The following is a 12,527-nucleotide window of genomic DNA, read 5'->3' as shown; positions in this document are numbered from 1 at the left end:
GAAACGTGGAGAGAACCACAGTGAAAATTGGCACCTTCTGCCAGTCAACAAAAGGACAGCATTGCTGTTTCCTGCCAGGGGACAGAGAGCTGGTGGATGGAAACTGTTAACCTGGAGGCAGGAAGAGTAGGGTAAATAAGATAGTAAACAAAGTAATTTGTGGCTCAGTTCTGTTTTTAGTGAAGTCTTGGTACAACAAATGTGGTTTTCAAAGTTTATTAGTTCTGAGTTTCAAATCCAAACCCGTAGCCAAAGACAAGGCTTTGTTTAATTGTTTTTTATTTTAATGTGAGATCAGATTTCTGGCTTATTGCACACGGCTTTCTTCTGGTGTGAGTGTGTGCGCTGTCCTTTTTACGCCCTTCAAAAAGAGCTCCTCTCATTTCACTAACTGTGAACTATCCATAGCTTAAAATGAATTCCTTTACTGCTGAATAGCTTGTGAGCATGAAACATTACTATTAGCAGCAGTGGTCTTTGTACAGCACTGCTAGGGCTCCCGTACTGCAATCAGCATTTCCCTGCTTGCACAGGGTTAAGCACATGCTTAAGTTCTTTCCTGGATCAGAGCCTAAAATGTACTTTGGTGTTTTATAAGCAAATGAGAAAAGGCCTTGAAGAGGTACAAAGGGAGAGGTACAACTAAATCAGATCTGGTGAATAGGATCTTTCATGGTGTGTCTGTGTTTCCACTTCTTCAATGTATTTGTTTTGGTCTTTGAGAGAGTTTTTTATAATTACTCTTTCACGTTTGGAGTCACCATCATGCTCACACTTGGGCTGGTCTACAGTAGTGGGGGGGATCAATCTAATATACGCAACTTCAGCTACGCTATTCATGTAGCTGAAGTCAAAGTATCTTAGTTTGACTTACCTGGCCATCCTCATGGCAGCGAGTCAACTGCCACTGCTCCCTCGTCGACGCTGCTTATTCTTCCTGCTGAGGTGGAGTACGGGCATTGATTCGCAGATCGATTTATCACGTCTAGACAAGACGTGATAAATCGATCCCTGATAAATCGATTAGTACCTGCTGATCCGGCGGGTAGTATAGACGTACCCTAACACTCAGTATCGCTTCTCTGAGTGGCAGAGAGTAGGAAAACAGGAGATGCGTTAACAGACATTGTGGAAAAATCAGGTTTTAAGGAGGTATTTGGAGGAAAGAGTGGAGGCATGGAAGACCGGGTAAGAGAGGAAGGTAAAATCAAAAGATAAAGAAAGGAGAAGATCAAGCAGAACTTCACTTCAGTGGCAGGCTGAGTTATATTGAGCTCTGTCCCAAAATAGTTCAAGAAAGTGTCCTTGAATAACATATTCAGACTAAGGAATCTCTCAGCACTCTGGTTACTGGTATTGTGTACCTGGCCCTTTCCTATGGATTAACTGTCCATGTCGACTCTGCTGATACACATTAATAGTTTGTTCTTGCACTTTGTTCTAGTCCTGTTTCAAAGAGGTCTAGATCAAAATACATTCATGCACTGTTAATGTGCGTCAGCAGGGTCCAGCCAGATAGTTAGTCCGCAGCAGGCAGCGGGGTTGATTCACACCTCAGCTTGACACAAATTAAATGTTCATGTAGAAATTAGAAATGTACATGATCGCCAATATAATGTGTCTCTGGGCAGTTATATCACAATCAGCAATAAAGTGTTAGGGTTACTCTGTCTGATATATTTTCTATTTGCTGGCCTAATTGTTCCTGGGCTCCTAGGGCTGTTCTATGTGAAGTAACAACAGTGAGATCGGTCATTGCAAGTGTCTGTTGTCATTTCCTCCTTTTCTTCCTTAAGATACACAATTTGGTCTGACCTTGTGAGGTAGTTGAGGGGGTCCAGCACCTTGCAACACACCCTGCTGCAGCACTTGCCTGCTAATCTTTTCTCCTGGGACTTATTGTAACATTCCAAACCCCACTGTAGCTTTAAACAGCCACCATTCTTAACATCAGCCTTCCCCAGAAATATTTCCTGATTCTATCTTTAAATATGGAATTTCCCACAAGTACCTCTGTCCAAGGGTCTGGACAAGCACCTTTCAGTCCTGGGCCAATAATAATTTTCTATACTCAATTGTTTCACAAATGACAGCATATGACATAAAATCAAACCTTTTGTTTATTACACAGTCTAGTGAATGATAGAGGCAAGTTGACTGGTTAGTGATGAAACTAGGAAATAGGTCACTAAGATTCCATCAGTTGATAAGTCATTTGACCTATTTTTATTTTTAAAATGTGTGTGAATTCAGTAACAGCTGAGGGATGTTCCTGGACACCTACCCGAAGAGACCAAAAAATAAAAAAAAACAATAAAAAACCCCAACAATCAACAGTTCCATCAATGAGGTGTGCAGGATATATATTAAAATACAAGATGTAGACAGGCCATTGCCAGGAGTCTTCAGATTAGCAGGAATGTCCCTGGAGCTCTGTAAGATTGTCAGCAGAGAGGCCCCTTTTTTGAGAATGTCTTTACCTAGGCAGATGGATCCTAGTAGAAAATGTTGACTTCTCTTTGCCTCAAGGTTATTCCATCCTTCCACACTGACAGCTGAAGTTAACTGTTTCAAACACTGCCAAATTCTCCTTCAGGTAATGTTCTGTGTAGTTTCCCTTAGTCACGAGGGTAGAAAGAGCAGGCTTGGCAGTTTTGCAGTGGGAAAGTGATAGAGCAACAGCATCACCAATGAAATGCCAGATGCTAATGTAGAAGGTACAAGCATACTGTGATGTAAGTGTCTTCTTAAGAATGGTAGAATCCCTAGGCAGCTTCTCAGCTGGGAAGTCACACCCCTTTCAGAAGAGGAATTTTAGGGGTCAAGGAAAGACATTAGGAGTCAACAGCATGACTGCTCGATGCCCTACAGGAGGCACTCAGCACACCTTGCAGGAGTAGGCCCTACTTAAGTGTTCAACCCTTTCTCGTTAAAAAGTGAGCCTGATTTTTTTTAAAAAAAAAAACTTGTAGTCCTTGTATTTTACAGCCACATTTCTAAGATACTTATCCACAAAAATGTAACTTATCCACAAAAATGATTTAGTAGGCCAGTTGGATCAGACAACCCCTCCTTTTTATCCTAAAATGTGTGTATTGTTGTGTCCTGATAAACAACTGCACTATCCCTCGGGCGGAGGATACATGAACCCGATATGTTCCTTAAAGGAGTGGTAAGCTTAATTAGGTAACATTTGTAGAGCACTAGCCTGGAGCTTTTGGAATGAAAGCACTATAGTGTTGGTATTACTGTTTTCTTGTGCATAGCTCTTAATATTCTAAACATCAAGAAAGCTCTGTGCTGTGTGTCAGCACAAGTCAGCCATTCTGGGGATCAATCTAAGCTTTCAGCATGCCCGGTGATGTATCTTTATGTTTGCATATGAAAAAGATTTGTTATCTGTTTATAAGAGAGCTGTGAACTTTAAATATTTATGCATTGGTCTCACTCATTCATTCATTATCTCAATGTGTAAACATGTTTAAGAGCTGTGAGTTCCACTGAGATGTCGTCTAGAGTGCAATTCCCTAGGATCCATTTATAGATACATAGCTGTTTAAAGCTGCAGAATAGTTAACTGTGGCCATCAATCGTGGTATATGACGCCACTGAGCCAGACTGGCATAAATTCTAAGCGATACATTCACATCGGTGTCTGTCAAGAGGAGCAGTATTTTATAAACTTCTTTTCTTTGAAGTATTTTATTATGTCGAAAGGCAAGTAGTGTAGAAACTCAAATGGATTATGGAAAGGACTGTTTAAACCGACAGTGTCATCCGTTGCTACTTCTCTAAAACGAGCGTGTTCGCTCCATGAGAAACGGAAGAGAGACGCTTCAGTCCACCTGTGTACCATATACTAAGAGTATGATTGAAGCAGCAAAATAGAATATGAGACTTTTCATGTTACCTGAATTGTTTAGGACTGTTAGTGTGCGTAGTTATTTACAAAGAGACTGTGTCCCTCGCTCAAGGAGTGCAAGGAATGATGACAAATGGCGGTGGAGGAAAGGGGATTGTCAGAGGCTTCAACTATAACATTATGATGTTGTGGAGGTCAGCGTAGCAGGCAGCTTGAGAGGCACACCACTTTGGTTTTGAAGTATATGTTTTGAAAAGGAACTTGAAGGAGGAGAGAGTGGAAGTGTAGTGGGTGCAGTCTGGAAAGATGGATGAAGATACAAGGGGAGACTTGGAAAAATGGGCAAATCTAGCGCTGTACTGATTACAAAAGGGAAGCAGGAAAATTGTCTTTTTGGTAACCAGGAAGATTGTCTTTTTGATGGGGCTGGCATGACAGTTTAGTTTACTCTTCAGTAGCGACAACGTGCAGAGCTGCAGCTTGTGCAAGATGGAGTAGCCTTCCTCTGTGCTGTGTGCCACCGCAGGCTACTAGCCCACTTCCATTAGTTGTTCAAGGCGTTGTTTCTGGTTATCAAAACCATGGCTGGGTCAGGGCCCAGCTATGTCACTGAGTGTACCTCCATCCGTAACCCACCTAGACAGCTGCACTTCTCCAAGACAGCACACTGAAAGCCTGGATGAAGCCAGTGAAAGTTGGAGAGAGAGAGCTCCTGGCTATGGAACAAGTTTGGAGAGGAGGCCAGACTGAGAGATTGTACTCTGCAAAACTCTCCTCTTTGACAAAGCTAGTCTGATTTAGGCCATGTCTCTACTAGAGAGCTTACAGTGGCACAGCTGTACCGATGTAGCTGCGCCACTGTAAGATTGCTTGTGTAGCCACTCGATGCCAATGGGAGACCACCTCCATGAGCGGCAGTAGCTATGTCAGCGGGGGAAGCTTCTGCCACCAAGAAAGCACTGTCCACACTGCTGCTTCTGTCCGTGTAACTTATGTCACTCAGGGTGATTTTTTCCCACGCTCCTGAGTGACATAAGTTGTACCGACAAAAGTGGTAGTGTAGACATGGCCTTAATCTGTATTATAGACTCCTCAGGCGGGACCCCCCTGTAAGAGAGCAGAAAAGTCCACTATTGGCTTCACTACGCAGCTCTTCAGATAGAGCTTCACAGAATTCAAATTTTTAAATAATTTCAACAGATATCATCTATGTTTATCCATTTACATTTTCATGGTTGTGCAGAATTATGTTTTTTAATTATTTCTTCCCTGTTGTTGTTGTTTTAAATTTTCTAGTTGTGGGAAATTACTGGGAAGAGGGTCCAAAATTACTTAATGACAATAGGCATTGAGATTCAAAAAGTTAAAGCTTTTATAAACCATTAAAACACACACTGTCAACATCACATGTCAAAATATACAAAGTAAATATCCTGAAATCCACAAATCTGCAAGATTTTTACTGTTCATTCATTAGTCCATTTGTAAGAAGCCTAATTGAAAAGTCTAAATCAGTGGATTTTGACTCTAATAAGTTCTCAAGCAGCAGTTTTCGTACTTTGCCTATCTGTGAATTTTGATTATTATTGATGAAAATATTTTTTCATTAGTTTGTGTATGTATCATGAAATCGACGTTTACCAATATTTACCAATAAAAATCTAATTCTTCCAAGCCCACACACAGATAATGCAGTTGTGGGCACTATAAAAAGCATAGCTGTATAGAGATTAAAACTGTGATTTTTTTTTTCTTTCTCTTGATATTCCCTTCAGATTTGTTGGATTCTGATCTACTTTTCACACTTACCATGTAGCTTGCAGTGTTTTAAATCTCTGATTGCTAGAGACTGGAGTGTCAATGTGAAAGTTTGCTGGATAGATGGCAGACTGCTCCCTGCATGACTAACACCAAATCTGAGTCATGAGCAAAGGAGTGTTGTCACATGGTATCTAAATCATTTCTTCTCTGGTCCAGATCATCAGACTCCCATGTGGGTCTCAAATCTACTTGTGGTTCTTTGTGGCTGAAAATTAGTACTCCTTGATCCAGGTGTTTGGTACTTGAGTTCGGATGTTTCCAGTTTCCTTTAGGATTTTTTTTTAACCTACACTTTTGATTAAAGAAAAGTCCCTATTAAGAATGGAGAGCCTGGAGCGATGTTGGTTTATTTCCCTTAGGCTCCTATGTCATCTTTGCTCAGTTTATATGTCAGAACAGTTTTTCTTCTACCTTCAGCCCTATGGCAACCTGGCTCATAAATAAAATAGAAAAAAAAATCAAACTGATCTTTATCTGTGTCATACATCAGCACTGACGGAGTTTTTCCCAAATCAGGGTGTTTTCTCACATGTTTCTCCTGATACTGCTGCTCTGTCTCACAGAAATGAAACATTTTGATTTTTGAGAAGCTTCTAAGGAATAAAATATTCCAGTGCATAGGAGTAACTGAAATCTCATCATGCTCTCAAGCTTTGTCTGAGACATGCAGATCATGTACCGTAGATTAATGTAGCTCTTTCTCTTGAGTAATATACAGGTATAATAACAGTTACTTCACTTGCCCCTAAAATTCAGCCACTTCTGGAGTGGAATACAGCAGCAGTTCAACAATGTATGAGCAGGACTACACAACTGTTGGACAGGAAGTGAAAGAGAATTTCATACACAATTTAAACTGGAGGGGAAATGTAGCTAAGCAGGACATAGGTAGCTTAGCTAGAATTTGACCCTTTGACCATAAAAAGGATTCTTTTGAAATGCTAAATGCATCTGATGAAGTGGGTATTCACCCACGAAAGCTCATGTTCCAATACGTCTTAGTCTATAAGGTGCCACAGGACTGTCTGCTGCTTTTACAGATCCAGACTAACACAGCTACTCCTCTGATACTTGACACAGTTATCCTTGGGTTATACATGTATATTGACAGCTGAAGAGACAGCTTTGTTTAGTTTTCAGAATTTTCACAGTGTGCTTTTTGACTCATTTGGTTTGATCCAAAATTTAAAGAGTGTGGGACCAATTCCATAAAGATTATTGGATCTATCTCTGTTTCTTTTGGTTTAGCCATTGCAAGCCACAGTCACTGCTGAGACTTCCCTTCATGCCTTAAATCTATTCGCCAACATGGTAAAAATACTATGATGAGTATAAGCTCTTTGAGACTGGCATTGAATTTCTGGGGCATGTGCAGACCCAACAGAACTTAATTTGCTGCTCCACAGATGACTCCTGTTGCAGTATATTTACTGTGAATAGACTAATTGCAAAATAACGTTAATTGAGTAGTTATCAATGAACAACATCCTGTGGAACAACACTGCGTACAATTAATAGCATTTAAGCTATAAACTATTCCTCTGTAGAAAGCTAAAGATGTAATTACACCACATATGGAGATTGTGTGCAGCTCTGGAAACCATTATGCCAGTGTTTCCTTCATTATGAAGGGTAGTTTTGGCTTTGACTTCAAACAACAGCACTTGTATTTTATGCTAAATGAATTTATGAAAATATAAAGGGTCGGAGTCTTTTTTCCTTACATCAATAGAAATAAGGTGCTCTTCTAGTGAGGTCAGTGGTGTGGCACCAGTGTAAATCTGGGGTCAGTGGAGAAGAATCAGACCCCATGGGATAGGTACTAGACCATTACATATGATAAAGCAAACTCATTAAAACCATCTATCCCTCTGTATGATGGAAGAAGAATTTAGCCATGTAAATATTCTTTATAGGATCAGGATTTAAAGGCCTCTTGCAGAGGGGAAGGGAGATAAGAGTTCTCTCAGTTTGCAGAATGGGCCAGTGTTGTCTCTGCATCTTCTTGTTGGCCATCTGGAGAGATTTCAGCAGCACCTCTGAGAGACCTGGGCATTTAGAACTCAGCAGGTCTGAAGGAAGTCAGTTTGTGGCAAGATAGAATTGTGAGTCTCATCCCAAAACACCAGAAAAAATACCGCCATATCCAAATGTTGATCATGTCGGCACTATCTTGTTAGGGTGTCCCCTTTCCCTGAAGGAAGACACCCTTTTGAAAGGCGGTTAGGGCAGCTGTAACTGGCCAACCAATGGTAGTATGGGATTTGTAGACCCTGGGTGACCCTGATGCTGGGAATCAGTGTAGGGGTACACAGCCTCTGTACAGATGGCCCTTTCCTCTTTCGGGTGTTCTGCAGTACATGCAGCTCACAGGACGTTGGCAAGTTTAGGAGGCAGGGCCATGTTCACATTCCGAGAGAGCAGTTGTCAACTTTCCTTCGCCACTAAACGACAGCCCCCTTCCTCCAATCCAACTGAATTATGATGATTTTAAGGTTTTAGGTGGCATGGAAGTTTTGGCTTGAAGTGCTACGACATCAAACACCAGGAAAAAGATTTTCAAAAATTGTCACTTTGAAGGAAATGCTAAGAACAAGCAAAATACATTTTTAGCAACAAAAGCAGAGGGTGGAAATAGGCTTGAAACTTTCAGCCACTCATGAATCTTATAGTAAAATGTCAACTTCTTATACACCTTGAAATGGGAGGGGTGATAGTAAATGTAGAAGGAGAGTAATGACCAAAAATGTTCCAGAAATAAACCTTCTGAAATAAAGGCAGAGGGGTGGGGGTAGCTTAGTGAAAGCTTTGGTAAGAATTACTGCGTACAGAAGACACGAGGAGGAAAGAAGAGATACTTGAGTACTGAATGCCTCTGAGTGATATTGAAATGCACGTGTAGACAGAGAAAAGTCAGTCAAATGGGCCATAGCTACAGTAAATTGTTGGTGTGATGTGAAGGCAAGAGCTGGGCAGATTTGTGGGAAAGGCTGCCAAGCAGAAGGAAAGATACACATATGCACACATTGACGTAAAATATTTTTTCAGTTTCTTGACTATATTTATTACATTGATGTCACTGGTGAAATCTCCAAAGCAAAATAGAAGGGACTGAACTGTGCTGTTTTTGTTCTGGGCCGACCAAGCCTGTCTCTCAGTCTTCCTGACCTGATGAGACCTTCAGGTTAGACAAATAAATGAATAAATGGAAAACTGCTCACTGCTGGCCCTCTGATTTTTTTTCTTGAGTTGTGAAGAAGCAGTATGTTTCCAGGATTCAGTTGATGGAGTCCATACTTTAAAATCTGCTGTGCATCTATCATTCTGAAGATATAAATTCCTTAATATTCCATATACAGTGCAATGTGATTTATCCAAATGTAAAACCATTGGCTAAACAAAGATTTGGGTGGAAGGGAGAGCTCATTGGTCAATTATGTGCAGTCTCTGCTCAAAGCTTCTACCACTGAGGCACAATAAAGAGATGATGGCAGGCATGCCAGCCAGCTGTAAAGAGTTTTTCTAGGTTTCCAGCCGTATAGTGTATTGAAGAAAGTTGTCTGACTTTTCCAACTGGCTTTAAAAGGGTACCCTCCCAGAAGATATCAGTAGTTGTACAGACCCAAGAGACATACTGTAAACAAACTCTGTTTTTGCTTAAAAGGAATTAGGCAGTATTTGTTTAGAAGTGATGGCAAAATAAAGCCTTAAAATATGTAAACTTTGACATCTCTTCCTAAAAAGAGATTAACTTTTTGAATTCCAGGGGACAAGGTTTTTCATTTGTTGTGGCTTCAGGAACCAGACACTTTTCATGCAGATTGTCCAAACCCAGAGTGCCCTATTGTAAAAGAAACCAAACACCCACAATATTTGGAATATATAGTTCCAGAGAATGTAAACAACCTAGCCCTCATCCTAAAAAGTGTTTTAGAAAATGAATGATTATTTTAGGACTCCCTGGGCTTTATGGGGCAAATGTTTGTTTGTTTGTTTGTTTGTTTGTTTGTTTTGTAATTGCTTCACTTGGAAGTGAGAAAGAAAAAGTTTAGGGAACTTGTCTCAATTAAAATGCCAACACCTTAGGCATGAAGCCAGTGTTAAAAGAAATTAATGCCATTTTAAGACTCCATAATTTGGCCATTTCCATTGCAAGTGAGTATTTCTTAAATAGAATATACTTTTAACACAGCAGACTCTTTTTTTCTTCTTCTTCTTCTTCTTCAAGTAATCATGACTTCTATAGAAAAAGAGAGTGACAAGAAGTCTGTAGCTCAGCAGCTATGAAAAAGATGTTATCGTTACTCAATATAAATTTAGTCTGATGAACAAACACTCATCATTTGATGATAGTTTGAGGGCTTGTTAAAAGTGAATAGGGTTTGATTCTCCTCTCATACAGTTTTAGCATCCATGAAATGCCATTGATCAGCCATCCAATGATGTCAAAAGAATGACTCCTGATTTATACCTGCGTAAGCAAGAGCAGAATAAGGCCCAACATCTGTCTTCTGTTCATACCAGGAAGCTTTGTGGACAAATGGATGTTCACAATAAGCTCTGAAGTGCACTGCATACAGTTTTACAAACACTTTGTTTCTGGTAAGCTTATGGTGAAATCCTGGCCCTAGAGAAGTCAATGCCAAAAGTCCCATTGAGTTCAGTAAAGACAGGATTTAACCCCTCATTCACTCATCAAGGATGCAGGGAGATGTGTCACTCCCTTATTACACATGGTACTTACTGCAGCCAGATCATCATAACACATTTTATTTATTGGGTACTTATCCATCAATGCTATTCCATCTCTTACAGTGAAATCCAATAGAATTTAATAGAGAATTGTATCCTTTCTGTAGAATTGAAACCAGCTAATGGAATTTTATTGCAGGAATACAGTATATCATTTTCTATTACGTCAAATCTTATGGCTTGTTTACAGTCATTTCTATTGATACCCTATTAAATTGCAGAGGATTTTTCCATAGAGATAAGGCACTAGGCACCCTAAAATAAAAAGTTCTCCAAATGGCTAACCCAGGGGTAGGCAACCTATGGCACATGTGCCAAAGGTGGCACATGAGCTGATTTTCAGTGGCACTCACACTGCCCAGGTCCTGGCCACCAGTTTGGGAGGCTCTGCATTTTAATTTAATTTTAAATGAAGCTTCTTAAACATTTTAAAAACCTTATTTACTTTACATACAACAATAGTTTAGTTATATATTATAGACTTACAGAAAGAGACCTTCTAAAAATGTTAAAATGTATTACTGGCACGCGGAAACTTAAATCAGAGTGAATAAATGGAGACTCGGGACATCACTTCTGAAAGTTTGGGCTAACCGCACAATCTTCCTTAAAGCTTGGTCTGCAAACATATAAAGATCATCTCTTCTGCTTTCTAAAGACTTATGCCAAATAATCTAAAAAGGCAAAAGAGTAGGTACATTTAGAGGATGCCAGGAGCTCAGTATTATGAAAAGCTTTAAATGTTAAAACCAAAGTCTCGATCTCCTTGTATTCACTAACAGAAGGCCATTGTGAACCATGTGGTAGGGAAAATCCTCTCTGACATCCACCTAACTGCTGGATTTCTGCACCAGCTCTTGGGAGTTTGAAAAGCTCCTCACATTGAATTCTGAGTACAACTATCCGACCCCCAAACAATCTCTCTTTAGATTTCCAAGATGGCAAGTGAATGATCTGCTCTGCAATACGTGTATTCCGTGGATCAGCTATAGGGAGAAGCATACATGTAGAGAAAGTTTCACCATCCTCCTCACTCTGAATTACACCAGAATACAATTTTCACTGTTATGATTAATTAGCCTTCAAACATACTGTTCTTAAGAGATATTGGTTTTACCATGGTGCAGTATCAAAGAGGTTGGCTATCACAGTGCTGCTTTTTTCTACAGATCTTCCTAATTGTATTAGTGGGCTGCAGTTGAAAGCATATCTTTATGTAACTAGAAGATAATCACCTGCATTGTTCTTTTTGTTGTATAGTGCATGCTTTTTTCTAGAGCATTTCACACGCCAAGGAACCATGAGGTGTTTTGTTCTACTCCTGGTTCATTTGTGTAGCTGGTAAAAACTGGTAAGAGTACAGTTATCGAATGACGATACACCCTTGTTTGTGACTAGATTTCAGCTCTCTGTTCTTACCCATCTGTTTTTCTTAATTGGAAATGGTTTCCATCCAGCCAAGAGAAATTATGGTACAGAAGAAAATTTTAAATCATACTACTTTTAGATTGAAAGTGTGTGTGTGTGTGTGTGTGTGTGTGTGTGTGTGTGTGTGTGAGAGAGAGAGAGAGAGAGAGAGAGAGCATTAATCTGACTAAATAGAACCATACATTTCTACATTCACCATCTACTTGTGGGCTGTGAGTCATTTTGTCTTTTAATTTACCAAATAGAATAGCAGGGAAGGACAGGTTTTTACCTTACCAAATAGCATGGAGAGGAAGGAAAGTTTAAGAGAAAAGTTTACTAAAATCTTGTTTTACCCATTATAGTTTTTACAATGGGCCAGAGTTTCAAAGATATTAAGGTGTTTAAAGATGCAGATAGACCCCAGTGGGACTTTCAAAGTGCCTAAGTGACCTAGGCACTTAACTCCCATTGATTTCAAGCTGGTTAGGCACTTCCGAAAATTCCATTAGGCCCAGACCTTCCTCTTTAAGCCCCTAGTTACCTTTGTAAAATCTGACCTCATGTCCTTTTATATCCCCAGGAAAGAAAGTTTTGCTCTTTGATTGTTTACCAATAGTTTGGCAAGGAATAATTCTTTATAAAGCAACAAATTAGACAGAGAAAGCAGACTAGCTAATGTCTT

General features: G+C 39.9%; 1 protein-coding gene across 1 annotated transcript in view; it reads left to right on the top strand.

The window, feature by feature from the left end:
- The window catches only part of XYLT1 (xylosyltransferase 1), a 339,335-nt gene that overhangs the window by 172,489 nt on the left and 154,319 nt on the right, over positions 1–12,527 (top strand). The window lies entirely within an intron of this gene.

Source organism: Chelonoidis abingdonii, chromosome 9 (assembly GCF_003597395.2).
Source record: "Chelonoidis abingdonii isolate Lonesome George chromosome 9, CheloAbing_2.0, whole genome shotgun sequence".
NCBI lineage: Eukaryota > Metazoa > Chordata > Testudines > Testudinidae > Chelonoidis > Chelonoidis abingdonii.
The sequence above is the reverse complement of the archived record's forward strand: the minus strand, read 5'-3'. Positions and strand labels throughout refer to the sequence as shown.